Raw genomic sequence first — 20110 nt, forward strand, 5'->3', positions numbered from 1 at the left:
ACGACCTTCTTGTGGCGTCAAAGACCCGCGAAGCCTGTGTAATGGACACTATTGCATTGCTGAATCATATAGCAGATGGAGGACTTAAAGTGTCACCATCAAAATTGAAGTACACTATTTAGGTCATAATATCGAAAAGGGACTGAAAAAGATAACAATAGACAGAATCAGGATCATAAAAGGAATGAGACCCCCCATGACTCAAAGAGAGGTGAGAATGTTTCTTGGAATGGTTGAATACTGTCGCCAGTGGATTCGCAATTTCTCCCTGATTGCAAAGCCTTTGGTACGCTTGACAAGAAGTGATGTGAGGGATCCCATTGATTTGAACAAAGAGGAATTGGCAGCTTTTAAGCAGTTGAGAGATGGTTTGTGTGAAGCACCTGCATTAGGTATGCCCGATTATGAGAAGAAGTTTGAGTTGTACTGCAGTGAGAGAAATGGATGTGCGCTTTCTGTATTAATACAGAAGCATGGAAAATTGAGGAGACCAATTGCATACTTTTCATCAATGCTAGACCCAGTAGCTGTAGCCTTACCTGGGTGCTTGAAAGCAGTGGCTGCTACCTGTAGAAGTTTGGAACAGAGTGAAGGAATTGTGATGGGATATCCTGTGAAAGTGTTTGCACCTCATGATGTGGCAATCCTTTTAACAAGGAGTCGCACTCAGTACATGACACATAGTCGGCAGACTAAGTATGAGAAAGTCATATTAGGTGCAACAAATGTAAGCCTTGAGAGATGTTTGAATGTGAATCCGTCAACATTGCTGCCTGATGCTGAGAATGTGGAAGTCAGAGATGAAGCAGATCATGATTGTCTGGATGTACTCGACTTTTGTACCAAACCACGTCCAGACATAAAAGATATACCATTGCCAGAAAGTGATTTTGTGATGTTTGTATATGGTCCCTGCCTAAGAACAGATGATGGAATGTTGAGTGCAGCATATGCAGTATGCACGGTTGCACCAGTAATGGAAGCATCCTACCTGAAGGGAGTAAAATCAGCCCAAGTAGCTGAACTTGTTGCTTTAACTAGAGCATGCAAGATTGGGAAGAGTGTGAGTGTGGTTGGAAAATTGTTTGAGGTGATACAGCTGCCTAGGCAATTGGCTGTCCACAGTCAGTCTGGCGATTACATCGCCATCGGCAACAAATACGCCAATGATATAGCCCAATACTGTGCACGTAATCAGAATTCAATAAACAGGGCAAAGGAGAAAGAAGTGACTTCTTGCACCTTAATGTTTACTAACATTGTGGGTACCTGGGAAGAAGAAAGGCAGTTGCAGGAAGAAGCAGGAAATGAGGAAATGAAGCAGTGAGTAAAAGCAGGATGTGCACCAAGAGAGAAAGACCATGTGTGGGTCTATTGGGATGGAAGACCAGTTATGCCTGATAGCATGATGTCTGCCATGGCACGGATGTGTCATGGTCAGGGACACATAGGGAGAGATGCCATGATCAGGTCATTTAAGCAGACCTGGTACAATGCAAGATTCAGACTTGTAGCAGAAAGTCTTTGTCAGAGATGCCTTATATGTCAGCAGTACAATCCTGGGAGAAAGACAGTGGTGAGTCTAGGAACAATAGGTCGAGAAGGAGGACCTTTTACCAGAATGCAAGTAGATTTCATTGAAATGCCTCCTTGTAACAGGTTGAGGTATGTTCTAGTTATCGTCTGTTTGTTTTCTAGATGGGTGGAAGCATTCCCCACAAGAAGAAATGATGGAATCACAGTGGCAAAATTGCTATTGAGGGAATTTATTCCTAGATTCGGGTTCCCAGTAACAATTGAATCAGACCGAGGAAGACATTTCCATAATGAGATCATAAAATTGATTTGTGAAGCATTGAATGTACAACAAAAACTACATTGTGCCTATCGCCCAGAAGCTTCTGGTGTGGTGGAACAAATGAATGGTACTATCAAAAACAGGATAAGGAAAATGTGTTTAGCCACAGGTATGAAATGACCTGATGTCTTGCCTCTAGTACTCATGGCTATTAGATCAATTCCAGATAGAACTTTAGGGTTAAGCCCCCATGAAATTATCATGGGTAGAGCGATGTGTCATGTGTTCATACCAGTCAACAAGCGGTTGCCTATAACTGATGTCATGGTGTTGGATTACTGTAAAAGCCTGGCTGACGCAGTTCATTCTGTGTTTCATCAGGTTGGAGCAGATGCCACCACCATTGAAAAGAAGCAAGCTCATGATCTGAGCCCAGGGGACTGGGTAAGAATCAAAGTACACAGAAGAAGAAACTTTTTGGTTCCGAGGTGGGGAAAACCACGGCAAGTGATTTTGACTACGACAGCTGTGAAGTGTGCTGGAATTAACAACTGGATTCATGCAAGTCACACATTATGGATTCCAAATCCAGTGGATAGCACAGAAAGAGAATATTTTGATGAAAGAGAATCTGGTACTGAATCAGATGAGGAAGAGACAAGAACAAAAAAAAACCCTGAAAGGGGGGAATCAGAGTCAGATCTAACTTTCATCCCCAGAAGTAATTCCTTGAGAAGAAGGCTACAGATTTCTGAAACCAGCTCAGACTCAGAGACTGAAAAAGGAACTCAATGTTTGAGGAAAGAAAAGGATAGTGAAAAGACAATAACATAAATTGCTGAGAGAGAAGTTCCAGATGAAAAATTGAGAGAAATTCCACCTGAAATAACAAATCTAGATGGACAGGTGCCAGATACAGAAAGAGAGGGAAAGATTTTTGCGGAAGACCCCCGAGGAGGTGTAGGGAACTCCAACATCCAGTTAGAAGTAGGGACAAGTAGTCAGCAGGAAGTTTGCGTGCCGGAGATTCGAGGAGGGACAGCAGTAGGGAAAACAAAAGAAGTGGTGGAAAAAAAAGCTGTTGAGAGTAAAAAGCAGGTTGAAACTGAGTCAGAGGAAAGCGAAGATGAAGTACCAGAAGGTAGAGTCTCCAGAAAGAGAGCTTGGAGAACTGAAAAGAAAGATAAAGGAGGTAAACTGAAAAGAGCAGCAAAAGATGAAGTCTGGCCAAGCAAAATAAAAAGGCTGAGATATCGACTGACACGAGTAAATTCACCAAGAGCTGAACAGGTGAATGAAGTGACAAGTCAAGAGAAATCAAAAGACGAAGAAATAGTTGTAATAAAGGAAAGCAAAAGAACGAGGAAACCTAACCAGAAGTATAAGTCACCGGAATGGACGTATGTGGCCCTGCCTGAAGTAAAAGAAGAGGCGGATAGCCAAGGAAACCCAGAGGTGACTGTACCAGAAGTGGTTGAGGAAGACGAGGAATCGGAAATCCTGAGAGTTATCTTATCCGATATTGGAGAAGAGACAGATGTTCAGGACATTCTGTATTCAGATCACGAAGGAAAAGTGAAGAATGATGAAATGCCGAACTGAATGAGACAAGAAAGCTGCTAATGGAAAGACAATAAAATACGGGAAAAGACAAAAACTGGTAGAACCAAGTAGGTGCTTAGAGCCTTAGGTTAGACAAACTAGTTGTGAAATAGAAGAGGCTAAGTCAAAAGACACTGTTCATTTTTACAAAAATGGCAAACACAGATAGTAGAAAAGGTAGATGTATATTTTTGACGAGATGGTGTAAAATGTGTTGTTGTTGTACAGGATTACTAATGCTTCTGTGGAGTATACTAGCTCTGACGATCCCATTTAAGGTTACTATAGATACAATAGAAGGACATAGTGAAAACAAAACTAATATAGAAAAGATTTAAAAGGTAGTTCCAACTAGAATAGATAGAAACTATTTGCTTAAAGACAGGTCTATAACTGATTTTTCTAACAATGTATTTTCAAAATTACTGTATGAATATGCAAAGACAATGGACGTAAGGGACTGCTATGTCTATATGCAGTTACCTGCATCTGTTTCGGAGGGAGTGACTTATCACCACCTTCCAGTAATTTATGGAATAACATGTAGTGTAATAGCTAGTTTATTTTACCAAACAGGGAAGTTAGAATATTATTTTTCAGATGTAGATAACATATTTTCACAAGTGCCACCAATTAACAAGGTAAATAAGGTAAAACCTGCAAAGGTATTATGTGAATTTTTCTTAGAGACTAAAGAACTAACATTAGGATATATATTTAAGAATAATTTGACTTGCAGTTTAAAGAAAGAAGAAAAGACGTTTTTAGATATGGTTGAAGAAAGGAGATTGAAAATACAAAGGAAGGCATCTGAGGGAAAAGTGGAAAAGACAGTTTGGGATGTAGAAATGGAAAAACACCTGAAGGGAGAAGCTAGTCCAACTATGGCTTTAGATTGGCCTCAGAAGGGAAAATTGTGTATTAGAAGGAATCAGACTGCATATGATAATTACTTTGTAGGTAACAGTGAGTGCCATGATACATACCGAATCATGGGTGGATGGGGATTTAAAGGAGGAAATGATCAATTTTTTCCTGGATTATACTTTATTTGCGGGAACAAGGCGTATTGTTTGCCAGACCATTGGTATGGCACATGTTATGTAGGCCTGGTTTTCCCAAAGATTTTTCATATGGGAAGAGGAGAAGATGGTGTGCATAAGTTAGGTAGTTATTTAGCACGTAGAAAGAGAGAATCTTGGTCAGAAATTGTAGGTGACATCTTTGGAGCATTGATACCAGCAGTGGGAATATCTCTGAATGCGAACAAAATTAGAAAGCTATCAACAGTAGTGGATCGCTTGTCAACTGGCACCGCTGGAGGATTTTTATTGGTAAACACTGAAATGGTTGCCATGCGTGCCATGGTAATGCAAAATCGACTTGCCCTTGATATATTATTGGCAAAACAGGGTGGAGTCTGTGGAATGCTAAAAGTTCAACATTGTTGTACTTACATTCAAGACGAAAGTATAGATTTGAAAATTTATATTAAAAATATAACTGCATGATGAAATTGCACCACTGGAGGTTGAAGGTGTTTGGGAAAAGATTGGTAAGAAAATATCTTCCATTAAAAATTTCTTAGTAAACCTAGGTAGTACCTTTATAGGTAAAATCTTATTTCCATTAACATGTGTGATTTTCTTAGTATTAATATTAAGATTAGGATGCCTTTGTCATAAAAGAAAGAAAAGTCAGAAAAAGTTAAAAAGAGAAAATTTAAGAAGAAAAGATAAGAAACAAGAGAGAGAATTTGAAGAAATAGAATTAGAAGGAGTTAAGGAGAATATGTATAAGACAGCAAAAAGAGAAGATATTGGGGAAACAGATGTGAATAAAAGCAAGAAATTACTTCGACTCCATGAAAAGGGATACAAAATTTTAATGGTGTGGTGATAAAATCACCAAAGGGGGGATTGATGGAGCGGGTAGTACAACATTTTGTATACCCCCCCTATTCTGCATGTTTATACTAATTAGAATAATCTATTAATTATAATATTATTAATGTGTTTGTGTGAAATCTAATCAACAATTACTAATGTATGAAACACACGTGGGATTTGCATTTTGCATAGCTAAATAATTGTTAATATTAACATATGTACGCATATTAACATTAGAAAAATAGAATATTGCATGATATATGTTGCTTTTGTGACGTTATCGTATGTTGCACCAGATTACATCAATGGGTGAATATGAACGCTTTAAATGTCGCCATATGCTAGATAATTACAAGGACATAGGGGAATTAGTGAGGGTTTAACAATGTATTCGTTATTTCTCTGTTTTAATTACTTTTTGTGTTTGTTTCGCTTAAGTTGTCCTTTGGACCTAAAATCAAGATGGGCGCCTGACTGACTCGACGAGATGGCCACCATTCCACGAGGTTTCGGGTGAAATGCGCTTGCGCCAACCACACGTACCAGTGGCCTCGACATGACCCCAGACTCGATGTACCCAAGCAAGGTCACGACGGGATGCCTGCCAAGTGTTTTGACAGTAGACTTTTATTAAAAACCGGATGGATCATGCCTGACGATATGACATCATGAACTGTGTGAAACCTCACCGGACGACCCCAACCGACCAATGGGATGAGCACAAATTCTTTAAATTGTATCTTTTAGTCCTTATTTCTATTATATAAATGATGGTAGAATAGAGAAGGCTGTTTCCTTATATATTTTTTTGCTGACGGAGACGACGGTGACGCTACGCGACGGCTGTGCTCCTGAATCTTTGACAGACTAAATTGCTGCCCAATTTCCTGATGAACTAAAGACTTCCGTAATTTATGGGCACTGATCGATACTTGCACGTCTCTGGTCTCTGACCCGATCTTTGGGACTGTAGCGTGCTGACGACTAAATTTGATGACTTAGAGGACGACCGAAAGCCAGAATAGGTAAATATGGTGTTTTGTGATTTGCGTAATGATTAATAAATTTACTAGATGGAACTAAATTCTTACATTTATTTAGATAAACAAAATATTGATTAACAAGCAAATGTGTTTTGGTCATTTATTAAGAGAGGATAGATCAGGATCTTATGTGTGTTTAGCCCGAGTAAAACACCTTACCAATCCAACTAAATGATTCCTCGATTACGTGGGAGGAGTATCTTAAAGGTTTCAGGTTTATGATGTGTAGATATATGGTTTAATGTACAGATGTGTAAATAATTTCTTCCTATAGGTTATAAGGTATTCCTTTCATGTCAGCGCTTGGAACATTTATCTCTCCTGTAAGTGCAGGCCAGTGAGAAGAGAAGTGTGAATGTTGGTGATATGGGCCCCACCACTGATGGAAAGAGTGAATGTGTAAATGTGAGATTTGGCCTGTGACGAAGGGAGGATATTAGGTACGGGGTTTTGACTAGATTCCCGATACCCAGGTTTCCACGCTCCATCACTAGTGCTAGGACTAGTACTTTGCCATCAGTAGCCGGGGAAAAGGGGACAACAGGACGGTGTGCATCCAGACAAAGAAAGATAGCCCACAGACCAGACTTTGAAATAAAAAACAGTCACTAACGGCTGAGCAGACTAAAGTAAGCATGGTCTGTCCAATCCAGGTAAGCCTAGAAATCAGATAATTTGCATGAAAAAAGGTCAAAGTACAGGGCCGCAATCTTTAGGCCCATACAGAACTTCAGCAGCCGGGCTCGGGCGTGGGTTGACTGAGGCTCATTACAGAGCAATTTAAAGCTCAACAGCAGGAGGCCGGGGAGAGAAACAGTGTTTCATTTAATCAGTGGGAGAGAGGCTGTTGGGAATATCCACCGGCACCCCCAACTCACTAGATCACAAATCCCTGGCTCACGCAGACTCCCGTGTCCTCTGCTCACCCACCAGTTTCATGGAAGCTAGGATCTCTCAGGATCTTAGGAGCCACCCAGTGGCAGCTCCCCCGATAAGGCAGAGGAGCATTGCCCCACTGTTCAAAAATAAAAATAAAATTATAATAACGTATTGTTATTATCATTTTATTTTTCCTATTGCAGTTAGTGGCCGGCAGGGCGGGGCTGGCCAGAGCAGGGGAGGAGTGGTTTGCACTCCCTAAGTGCTCATGACTGTTTGGCCTGCCCAACAGTCATGCGCACTTTGCATGTTCCCCACCAGGCTGCATTATACAGCCTGGTGAGGAACATGCAGAGGCTCCCTGCTCCAGTCTGAGCGCCGAACCACAGCGCTCAGACCAATCACAACGCTGTATTGCAGCGTTGTGATTGGCTCAGGGGAGCCTGTGTGCCCGGGTGCTTCCTGCTGCTGGCCGGGACTGGAACCCGAAAGAGGACGGGGATGGAGGAGAGGCGGCGGCCGGCCGTACCAGGTAAGTTTTTCATTCCCCTGCTGCCCCACTACCCCCATCCGGTAGCAGCCTCTACTGGAGCCACCCTTCCTCAGCGCAGAGTTCCGAAGGCTCGAAAGGTGATAATATCAGGCCGCCAGCCCACTGTAGAATGTCCGTTGGGGATCTGTAGAGACACCTCCCTCAGATCAGGGGAAGAGACGACAGCATAACTGCCCCTAAGAGTGTCAGCGCAGTCATTGCCTCGCAGAGCTCACAAGAGAGCCGCTATCCGGCATGGCACTCAAACCATGCAGCTCTAATGCGTAGTCTTTGCTCTACAAGGTGAGCTTGCATTGCTGAGATTCAAAACTGTTACTTACAGGCTTCACATAGATTTCTATTTAAGGTGCATTGACAAAATAAGTTACATGCCTGCGTACTCTAAAGGCTGAGCCCCATGCATCGTGATCTAAAACTGTTACTCACATGCTAAATCAATTTTCATAAATAGGCACATGAATCCACTGAGTTATTATACCACCTTGTTGAATTATGCTAAATTCGGTATCAGGATTCAAACCTGCTGCTCACTGTCAAATAAGATGCTGTTGACTATTCAAACCAGCATACTACAGTGATGGAAACGAAAACTGGCCCTTGTGAAAAATAGCCTCGTGAGCAACAGGAAGAAAAACAAATTGTGGTATTCCTCTCAATAGTCATAGAAAAACCCCAAAACTTTTATCTTTTACATTTTGGAACACTCCTAGAAGAAGAATCTGTGAGTGGGATATTGTTTGAAATATTTCAATAACGTCACTGATATGCTAAGCTATATGCAAGGTAACTTTCCAGAACAAGAACCGACAGTCAACAGTTCCTGCCATTGGGACCTATTGGCTTTGCCAATGCCTTCTGCAGCTGCTTTCGATTGCAGTATTCCTTGTCATGCTAATGCATGTTGACATATGCGCATTTATGTGTCACGTCATATGTGCACGTTAGAGGAATGACACGAATACCATTTGCTTTCCTTTTATATCTACCGACCCAACATGCGGGAGCTACTTGGATCATTATGATTTTTTTTATTGTGAAAGTACAAAATGTAAAACAAGCACTGGCATAGCCAATAGGTCTCGCCTTTGGGACCTTATAAGTGTTTAGCCATGCGACAGTTGATGTTGTTGCATCAAGGATATTGTGCTGCATAACTATATAGTTATAAGGTCCCAAAAGCGAGACCTATTGGCTATGCCAATGCTTGTCTTTTTAAAGCACTGTGGCTAGAGGAAGCATTAGGCTGACAAAAGGCTACATTGTTTTATGTGGAGTACAAAAGTGTAAATCCTCTGCCTAAATCAGGAGGATTTGCAAGTATACTCAAAATGCGCTCAAATGTACTCATGATACACCTGCTAAACATATATGTGAGGGCTTAAGACCTGATGTCACTTCTTGTGATGTCACTTCCTGTGATGTCACCTGCTGTGATGTTACGCACCGTGACGTCACGCGCTGTGATGCCACCAGAATACTGAACCAGGTTAGTCCCCCACTTCTTTTTTTAGGACTTATACCCTGGGTGTTAGTCACTGATGCACAATGCTTTGAGATCTAGATTTCACGGACACATGATGTGCGTCACGTTATACCTGACAATCTAACTTTCATGTGAAGGCGCTTTTAAAGTATGCTCGGCCTGCCGCAAAAAGTCTCCATAAAGTTCTTCCTTTTTATTAAGGAGGAATGATGTTCGAATATTTAATATTAAAAAGTTCCTGAACTGTTTAGGGTGGAAGAATTATCTGCATTGGATGAAACATTTATTGTAGTGTATTGTAGTGTTTACGCAGGGCTTCATAAGGTTGGTGGGTCAAGAAGGAAACCGACTTGAAGTTAGGTGAACTATTTCTCACATAATTTTTCCTTGAGAGGTGTTTATTTTTTTAAAGCCACTTCAATTTGAAGTGTTTGCAAAAATCTTCATTTTGAAGTTTTCAAAGTAACGGGGTTTTTGCAAACACTAGCAGCTAGCATTAGATGTGAAGCGCGATTTTTGTTGCACATGGTAAAAAGGGCCAACGATATTTGAATCGGGTGCCAGTTAGCCTTCTAGGATGCCGCCCACCAAACTCTACCACTCAACCCCCACTCTTTCCTGGATGCACTACATGCAAGGGGACCGTAATCACTACAATGGCGGGCACGTGCCAAGAAAAGTCCGAAAACAAACTCAACAAGCATTGGTCGCGGGGGAATGCAAAGATGGGGGCTGCAGCGGGAGAGAGAGGCTGAGGCGCACGCTGGCAAACGCGAGTTGTGCACGCGCAGCTGCTCCCAAAGTGAAAGTAATTGCACGTTCACGCGAGCGTGAACGCAAGCATTAGGCCAGCAAATGCGGTGGGAAGCACTTTTAAATCCCTCTTACAAAAGTCGAGCAACAGCGCATGCGCTGCTGTAGGCTCGACCTAAAAAGGACTGCTAGGGTCGAGGCAACAGAGGACTGAGCCAGGGATAGGACTGTATAAGCAACACACAAGAGAGAGAGTGAGTAACATGGATGGCAGTGGGGAAGCACACAATAGAGAAAAGAACACAGAGCATGAAGGTGGGGGAGAGAAGCGTACAATAGAGCAACATTGGTGGGAGAGAAACAAGCGAAGGTGAGAGCAACACGGGGAGAAGCACATGAGGGAGAGAGCAACATAGAGTGCTGGGGCAGAGTGAGAAGTAAACAAAAGAGATCAAGAAGCACATGTGTGAGAGAGCAAGATAGAGTGCTGAGGGTGGCCATTTGGGAAGGGAGCACACGAGGATGAGAGCTGGAAACATATGCACTCTCATCTAGTGTTGAACCAAAACGAAAACAGTTTCCTAAAAGTGAGAAGTAGAAGGTTACAAGTCAGCCAGTCAAATAAATTGTAAAGAAGCTGTGCTCCAGGGGCGGGACAAACACAAAAGGGACAAGGTCAGCCATGAAATAAGAAGCCAGAAAATGACAGTGGCAATAAAGTCAACCAATGGTAAGCAATGGGGGCTGTAGACCCTTGTAACTTCTTGGCAAGCGCACACACTAGGTTTTTGTCAATGAGACAGCTTGTACTGTCTGGTAGGTAAGCCCTACAAACTGGTGCAAAGTAATCGGCTATTACTCTCTGTAGAGTGCCATTTTACCTACTTCCTACAGCGTGAACTCTCAGTTCATAGGTGAGTAGCTCATTCAGCAACTTTTTTTTGGTATTCGGGAATTTGTAGTCCTGTTTCTTTCATTAGGAATTCTGGACTACAAGTCAAAGAATGCATAGGAAATATTGGTCTGAATTAGTGACTGTCAGAGAGATAACACCAAACACATATGCCTACACAAAGTTTGTAAACATTTATTTAGCATTTTAAGTAAAGAGCAATATTGCTATGCAAAGTAACAGCATATTACCAACCAAAAGCAGTGAGCATCTAAAGCTCACTCAACCTCAATTTGTATGACATTCATAGTTTTTTTTACATGCATTGCTTCGAAGGAGGACATATGTGAAAGAAACAGAAACTTATGATAACAGGTGCACTCCCTTTGTCATGAGAAGAGTAAAAAAGGACGTTGAAAAACAAAAAGATACAAAAAATATAAAGTGCCAGACGCTGAGCTAGTCAGCCTAGTACACAGGATCTAAAACCCTCATCATTTGTTGCTTGACCCATTTGAGGACTGATCCATTCTTTTGGCCCCTAAAATGGGCACTGAGGTCTTTAGTTAACATAGGAGCCGCGTTACTAAAGGGGCAAACATAGCTCACAGAAGGAAGAGGTTTTAATGGGGGTGTGCTCTCGTTCACACTCCTCTCCACATGAAGGTATCCCTGTGACTGTCGATATGCCTATATTTCTAGGTAAGATCAATGCCTCAATTGCAAGGCAGGCATAGTCAGGAAAGCTGCCCAACTTTGCAGTAATACCGCTGTGCTCCGCACAAAATAATGTACTGCCTCCCTTTGCACACTTCTGCTGGCTACTTCGATTCCTGTGTGCATCAACCATCGAGGCACTTAGGGGCATATTGTCAAGAACGTGTGATAACCATCGCAAAAGTTACTTAATGCAACCTACAACATCGCAGTCTACCGCGGGAAATTTACTCTGTGTTAACCAAGTATTCACAACACGGCGGTACCATGCGATAGTCACCAGATAACGCGCCAAATTACAAATTAACGCAGTGCCACGAAAATGCTGAACGCCTAAAAAGCTGCGATGAGGCCAAGCGTGATACAAACAGCTGCGAAAACCAGCCACAGGCCTGCAAATCCCACGCGTATGGCGGGAAAATGCACTATGAAAGCAGAACAAGAAAAACACACCAGAAACAATCCAAAGTGCACACCACCATGGATGCACCCTGACCCAGCACAGAAACCAACGCGAACCCCACAACCCCACCAGACCACCAGCAAGGAACAATGGGAACGGCCGAGGAGAAGAGGGAGAGGAAGACGGTGCAGTCCGCAGCAAACCCAGATCAGCGTCACGGAGGTGACAGAATACTACCATCAACTGACCCACAAGTAGACCACCTGGAATGCAGCTGGAGTGCCGAGGAGGCCAATCGAGGAGGCCAAGAGGCGCTGGCATGATGTGAAAACCTAAATCAGGCACAAACCCGCCGCGAACAGGAAGGTTGCAACGGCAACAGGAGGTGGCAGTCCTGCGCCACAGGAGGAGCTGGAGGAAATATAGGCCACAGTCATCAGTGTGGAGATGGTGCAAGGAGTAGGGAGTACGGACACAGCCCGAGAGGACCGGACACAACATCAACAGGCTGAGTAACGACCAGGGACTGGGGGACGGGGAGAGATGGGCACAATGGCACACATGCACAACGAGGTGTAGCACACTGCTCACCCACAATTACACTGGATCATGTCCCTGATCCCCTTGGAACACTGCAGCACACACACATAGCAAGAACAGCACACCCAAATTGACGACAATGTGGTACAATGCATAAAGCCGACACTGCAGAACAGAGGACATAACGGTCTCCGCACACGCACAGAAACATGCCTACTACATCTGACAGAGCAGGAAACTGTGCAATGGAAAAGTACGCGTATGACCTCACATCCGTCATGTAGTCCAAATGTACACTGTCCCGCAGCAGTACTCAGCACCTTACAAACAGTCACAATGTACATTGTCAAACAGTCTGCATGTAAACCAGAACAATGCACCAACATACATGTCAACACAATGTCAACATGCATTTTCCCTTCACATTGCAGAGGGGCACACAACACCTCCAGCAGAGCACAGAAGACAACACATCTGTGATCCCAGAGGGGAGCACCACACCTTCGATACTGATGCCCTGCAACAGCCCATGGAGGTGGCCGAACAGGTGTGGGTGGGGTCCGAACCCATGGAAGGCGAACTAGATCACATACGCTGGTGTCTATTACCCTTCAGGGACCACCTACACCCCACAAAGGAGACCCACACTGCCGCCATAGATACATGCAGATGCACATTCACATTACAGAACCATGCCCACGTTGGCTCTGCGTACGAAGGCCCAGGCTACTCCCCTTACGAATTGAGTGGGTGACCACAAAGCTACATGTCCAAGCTCTAAGCCTCTGCCTGTGGTGACATGTCTGCGTCCGCTGTACACAACACAATGCAATGTCGTAGGGCCCAGGGCCCTCATGCATACAAGACCACAGGGACACACGCATATATCATGTTGAACTGGCTACGGGCACGTGTGGCCGGCCCCTTTATTGGCAGGACCACATGTACAGTGACACCAGTGTGGGGTGAGTGTAAGCCAGCACGCACGGAATGCTTGTTGCTGGCAACCACTTGAACAGTGGACACCAGTCCAACGGAAACTGAAAACACCTGCATAACAGAGTCAACTGCTGAGCAACATGGAGTGAGCCGGAGACAGTCCAGAGGACACCCAACATGCAAACAGAAGTGTCAATGAGTTGCAGTCCACTGTTGTTGGGGCACTAGAGATCAGCACGCTCATGTGAAGAAAAAGTCTCGGATTGTGTCCCTTCGAGACATTCCAGGGGCTATCACCATTACAGCCACAATCTCTTGAGAGGGTGACCGGAGACATAATCCCAAGAAATGACTTGCGTAGGGTAAAGTGGGCAATGTTAATCGAAAACAAGAACACCCTAGAACAAATGAAGGCAGAGGTGGGGAATACTCTAACAGCCATTTCTATCATAGACGCTCAGGAATATAAAAATGGTGTTATTAAACAGGCCCATGAAGATTTGTTAATTAAACTTAAATGCTTTATTAATAAGACTAATAAAATTGGTAGCAGGGAAATACCCAAGTCAGCTAATTGGTACAACAAGGACTATAGAACAGCATACAAGAAATTGCCCCAAGCAATACATACCAAATCTATGGAGGCAATCAAACTGGCTCGGAAATTGTATATAAAAATCCAAATCATAGCTAAAAAGGAGTCAGACGAAAAACGCTGGAATGATCTTCTGCTTACGAGTAACGACAAAAGCATGCAGAAATTCTGGAGGTTAGCAAAATGGGGAAGTGGTGAACCTAGACAAGCATTGGACAATTATGTAGCATCAGATCAGTTGGTTTCGTTTTTTGAGGCTCAATTTGCAGCCTCATTGGACAGTTTAAACCACCAACCCTCAATAGAATCTGACACCATCGTGACCTTTGGCATAGGAGAGGTTGAAACAGTCTTGGACGTAATATCCAAGGGCAGAGCTCCCGGCCCAGACTGCATCCCGGCCGACCTATTTAGGCATGATAGAGCAACCTGGATTAAGTATATTCATATACTAGTAAATGCTATAGCTAAGGGGGCTCCTATCGCAGATTCCTGGCGAGGTGCAGAAATTATACTCATATAGAAAAAGGGGGACCGTACAAGCCAGAGCAATTATAGGCCTATAAGCCTAATAGATTCAATTAAAAAAATATTTGCCGGCTTATGCTGAGCCCAATCCAAGCATGGATATGCAAATTTGATATTTTATCCACTCTCCAGGCTGGATTCCGCTCGCACGTCAGCACTATTGATCAACTTTTTATATTTATGCTGCTTTACTGGCGTACCGTAGTCATTGACGGGGGTACCTTGTATGCAGCATTTATCGATTTAAAATCTGCGTTTGACCTGGTCCCCCATAATAAGTTATGGGAAGCCCTGAAGGAATCCGGGATGAGCCCAGAACTCCTAGTCCTAATTGTCAAACTGCACAAGTCAAACTATGCTCAGGTACGATGGGGGTCCAAGGGAATGATTACAGACAGGTTCCAAGTGACGAGAGGGGTCCGCCAAGGGTGCGTCCTGGCACCTACCCTTTTTACATTATTTATTAACAGGGTAGTTAAAAATTATTCTACATATCCTACAGATGCACCATCACTCGCTGGCATGAAGGTACCCCTTTTAATGTTCGCCAATGATACCCTTATTTTATCTAAAACACAGAAAAGCCTGCAGCGAGTTTTAGATGGATTCAAGGTCTGCTGCAGTGACCATGTGCTTGTAGTTAATGAAGATAAAACAAAATTTATGGTGCTGCACAAACGTAAAGTGGTGAAAGGGAGAGTTTTTATGAACGATGCACAGCTGGAACAAACTGACATTTTCACCTACCTGGGGGTAACCTTGGAAAAGAGGCTTAAGTGGAAACCCCAGATAGATATATTAGCCTTAAGGCATGCCAAACTTGCTGGCGTCCTATTAAAAGAGTACCAGCTCTCGCAAACAAAGCCGGTTAGCCCTGTGCTTACGATTTACAATGCCAAAGTGAGGGCCTCGATCTTATATGGCACCGAGCTCTGGGGTTTTGAAAATACTACACCTCTAACAATAGCAAAGAACAAATTCCTGAGAGTTTTAACAGGCCTTCCTCAATCTACCCCCCTCAAACCCTTATACCTAGACCTGGGCTGCTGCGAAATAGAGGATTTAGCTCGGTGCAGGCCAATAGCGTATTGGAGAAGGCTCTGGACCACCCCGGAGTTGTTGCCTTATGCGAATGCATTAAATCATGTAAGAGTAGCTGATACATCTTGCAAAATCACATGGTTAAATAGAATAAAGAACACATTGGTGGATATGGGGCATAGTCACCTGTGGGTGGACCCAGTAGGCAGCACATTTCCATCTAAAAAAGATTATAAGGAAGCCTACAGGAACATGGCTAAAACAAAGTGGATGTCATCTGTCCAGAATTGATCCCTAACGGGTAAATTTGTGGAGCACAAGCAGCACATCCAGTTTGAGGCTTACTGGAACTTCATAACCAAACCCAGCAACAGAAAACTGTATTATCAGTTTAGGGTTGATTTGTTTCCTGTAAAATCACTCACTGCCAAATAGCACAATACAACAGACTCCAATTGTCCGTCATGTCAACTCACTGACGAGTCAATCCCTCACATCCTGTTTGTATGCCCAGCATATAAATGCCCCAGAGACAGATGGCTTAAACCGATGTGTCAAAACCTGGGTACCAGATCCAGCCAACATGCTCTTCACATTCTTAAGACCAACACACATGAACACCTAGTAATAGCTATAGCTACGTTTTTGAGCTGGTCGTGGGGCATACGATCAAATAATCTGGAAAAACAATGTGCATTGAGTAGTATTTCTACATAATATATATGCTCAATTTTTGTAACTTCACCATTTATCTGGTTATTAGTTGACGTATAAATAGGTATGACCCCCAGCCCTATCTAATTGTGTAAATGAGATTATGGAAATTTTATGTTTTTTACAAGATTTTTTTGTAATTTTGTAACTTGTATCATTAATTGGTGTAGGTTTGTTCCACACTGTTTTGTTGTGTCTTTAATGATTGTAATAATCGAAATAAAGACTGAAATTGTAAATTGATATTCCTGATGCAGATGCACTGGGGTTTGTTAGACCTGCATCATCTTCCTCATCAATGTCCCAGGTCTCCCACACTGCTTGAGATGACATTGCTGTGCAACCTCTCCACAGCACAAAACTCAATCAGTAACGGACGAATGCTTGCGTTGCACTGAGTTAGTGGCACCTGGAGTGCTTAGCAGGGTATCAGGCCGATGATGGCATCCACGACAGGTGTGAGCAACTCCGTAAGTCTGTCAGGATCACCGTTGTGACTCTGGCAGATGGCGGTTGGAGGTGGTCATTGCGGTGGTGGCGTGTGCCTCCTGCAGTTATGCCACATCTGGGTCAGTCAGGACTCGATTTGATGTGTGAGCCCTGGTGGGCCGCAGTTGAGTCCGGAGGCAGCGGGCAGCGCAGGGCCACAGACGCATGGTGTTGATGACCCCAAGGCCATCGCCTCAAAGGCCATCCAGTATCTCAGAAGAAGGGGTCCCGGACCTTACCAGAACAGAGTTAGTGGCCCCGGATGCACAGCGGCCGGCACAGGCACCCTGCCACGTGATAGTGGCTTGCGGTGCACTGAGGTAGGGCCTGGCGCAGTGAGCGAGTCCTCATTGATGTTGAAGGAGAATGTGGCGGAGGCTTGGGGGGGACAGAGGAAGGTGTCCTCCAGGGCATGATGCGGAAGGTCTGATGTTATCCGGTAGCAGCAGATGGTGGAAAGCGACAGCCTCGTTTTCACCACCAATTCTGTAACAGCTACATGAGGATGAAAACTACCCCCTAGTCCATAGGCTCAGACACCACCAATGTACGACCAGAGAGTGTCCATGAATGTCCGGGAACAGACTTAGTAGTACCGGGGCTGAGAGGGGATGTAGTCTGCGATGATGCCGGTACACTGATATGAACTCGCTAAATCGCTAAATCAAGACTCTGTGACCTACTGGACCGCAGTGTAGGCCGGAGGCAGCGGTCAGCAGTGGCCCACAGCCACGTGTCGTTGGCTCGCGATACACAAGAGTCAGTGACCCCAGGGCAGTTGTCGGTAGTGTTTGATCACCTCCGTAACAATGATCCTATTCCCTCCGGACTGCAATGCGTCATCCCCTTACGCCTCTCCGTGCGTGCAATGATGTGTATTCTGCCTTTGAATAATCGATGTTCATTTCCAATTCTGTGTCCTACTCGTGCACAGCGTAGACCGAGGGCAGTAGTCCTCGTAGGCCCACTGACACATGTGGTTGTTATGCTATCCACAGACTTGGTGGTACCACATCGAAGGGAGTACACTGATATAAAATCTGCCATGAACATATGTACTCTGCCATCGTGTAATGAAACCTCAGTTCCAAATGTGCGACCTACTTGACCGTAGTGTAGGTCAGGTGCAGCAGTAGAGTACGTCAAAGAGAAATGAGTAAAGCGGGCCTGTGTCGTGGAGGCTGTGATGGTCTGAGAGGCTGACAGGGTTGCGGGCCTCGGGCTTGGAGCATGCGCCTGCACGTGGTGAGCCTTCCGCGACACACGCCGGTGTCGGCAGGTGATCAGTGTGGCCTAGCTGTACAGGGGCGGGCCTACGGCAGGCGCACAGGATCGCAGGCAACGCCGCTCACGAGGACGGCGCCTCATGGCGGGGTGAGATGCGCCGCCCTGGCAGAGACGTTCCGCATTCCAGAAGAGGACCACGCCCAGGGCTACGTGCCTTTTATTCACACCCCTACGCTGGCCTGGCATACGCCGGGCCATGCCACTCCACTCACGCTTACGGGGGGACGTAACAGGCAACATTTCTGCATACACCCACTGGCTGGGGTGACATGGTTGCGTCCACTGTCCACTACACTCCATACATGAGCGGTGTATGTCGCCATGGATATGGGTGTGTTCTGCATACTGCGGTCTGTCCAGCACATTGCCGCCACTCTTGGCATTGTGTACTTTCACATTCATGGTTCTCCTGCCTCCTTCACACATGCCTGGTTTCCTCCCCTCCCCACAATCCGCTATTGTGTGGCTGCGGTGCCATGCCTTTGATGGCTCATGTTCACGGCTTGCCCAGGTTACCATTGTAAGTTGTTCTGTCGTGTCTGGTGGGTGGGCATGTTGATTTGCATGTTTAATGTGATTTTGTGAAGTGTGTATTGCCAGAGTTGTCTGTTGCATGGTTGTGGAGTTGAGGTGTGTGGGCTATTCATTTGGAATTTGCCAAGGGGCTGTGCATTTCACTTGGTGCCATCCTGGTAGCGCTGGTTGATGATGGACTGTCGGAGGATGAAGGAATCATGCACACTGGCTGGGTAGTTGGTGACGACATTGGTGAAGAGTCCCTGGTGGTCCACTATTGCCTGCACATTGACAGGATGCATGTGCTTTCTGTTGCGGTGGTTGTGTGCTGTGTCACCAGGGGGCACAAGTCCGACATGTGTGCTGTGGATTGCCCCCAACACGTGTGTGCATCCAGCTATGGCGTATGCTCCTTGCTTGGTCTCCAGCGGATCCTGTGCATTATGGTGGATGTATAGATACTGGGGTACCAGGCTGATGATGGCATCCAGGACATGTGTGAGGGACTTATATACGGCTGGCTGTGAGACTCCTCAGACTCTGGCGGGTGTTGGTTACCCCAACCAAACCCCGCCAGAGTCTGAGGAGTCTCACAGCCAGCTGCATCCAAGTCCCTCACACCTGTCCTGGATGCCATTATCAGCCTGGTACCCCAGTGCCAGATGCACCTGTTGACCTCTGGTACCCTCCGTACCAGAGGCCAACAGGTGCAGCACAGCTTTGTGTGGGGGGGATGTTGGTTGTCCACTGTGTTGGTGCCGGTAGCCTGTTGCGCGATGATGGTCAGGATGCGAAGGATGGTTGTCCTTTTGAACCTGTAGTGGGCAATGGCATCCTCTGGTGTTGAGTCTGTGTGGCTGGTGGGTTTCCTGTGGGTCCGCTGTCTTTGCTCGTTCCACCTCATTGGCGTCTGTTCACTTTCAATCCCCTCACGCTCCCTGAAGCCTTTGTTTAATTTGTTAGAACATTCTGCCCTCTAGTGGCAGAATGTTCTAATAGCCTTATAGCCCTTCGTAGCAGGGATGTACCGGCTATTAAAGTCCCGCTGTCTTGTTAAAGTCCCTCTCCTTTGGCTCTGGCTTTTAACGCTGCAGCGGGCCTTTAATAACCGGTATAGCCCGCTACGGCGGGCTATAAGGCGATAATGATAAACCACACAAGGGGTGATTGGAAAAACACCTGAAATATTTTTAACCACTGGCAATTGCTCGGGGTAGCATTCCAACCCATCGTTATTTTGACCACCGTGCCACCTCACATTAGAACCATATGCAAATCAATTTTGGTCCCACTTTCAAGGTGAAACCTTTGACCGGGACAAACCGGCTGGTTGTATTCGATCCGCGTTCCATTGCGGTCAGCCTGAAATTGTATATAAGTTCTGGTCAAGCACTTCTATAGACTACCATTGGCCCTTCATTCTTAGTGCTATTTTTGAATACATATTTA

Source organism: Triturus cristatus, chromosome 8 (assembly GCF_964204655.1).
Source record: "Triturus cristatus chromosome 8, aTriCri1.1, whole genome shotgun sequence".
In the NCBI taxonomy this organism is placed as follows: Eukaryota; Metazoa; Chordata; class Amphibia; order Caudata; family Salamandridae; genus Triturus; species Triturus cristatus.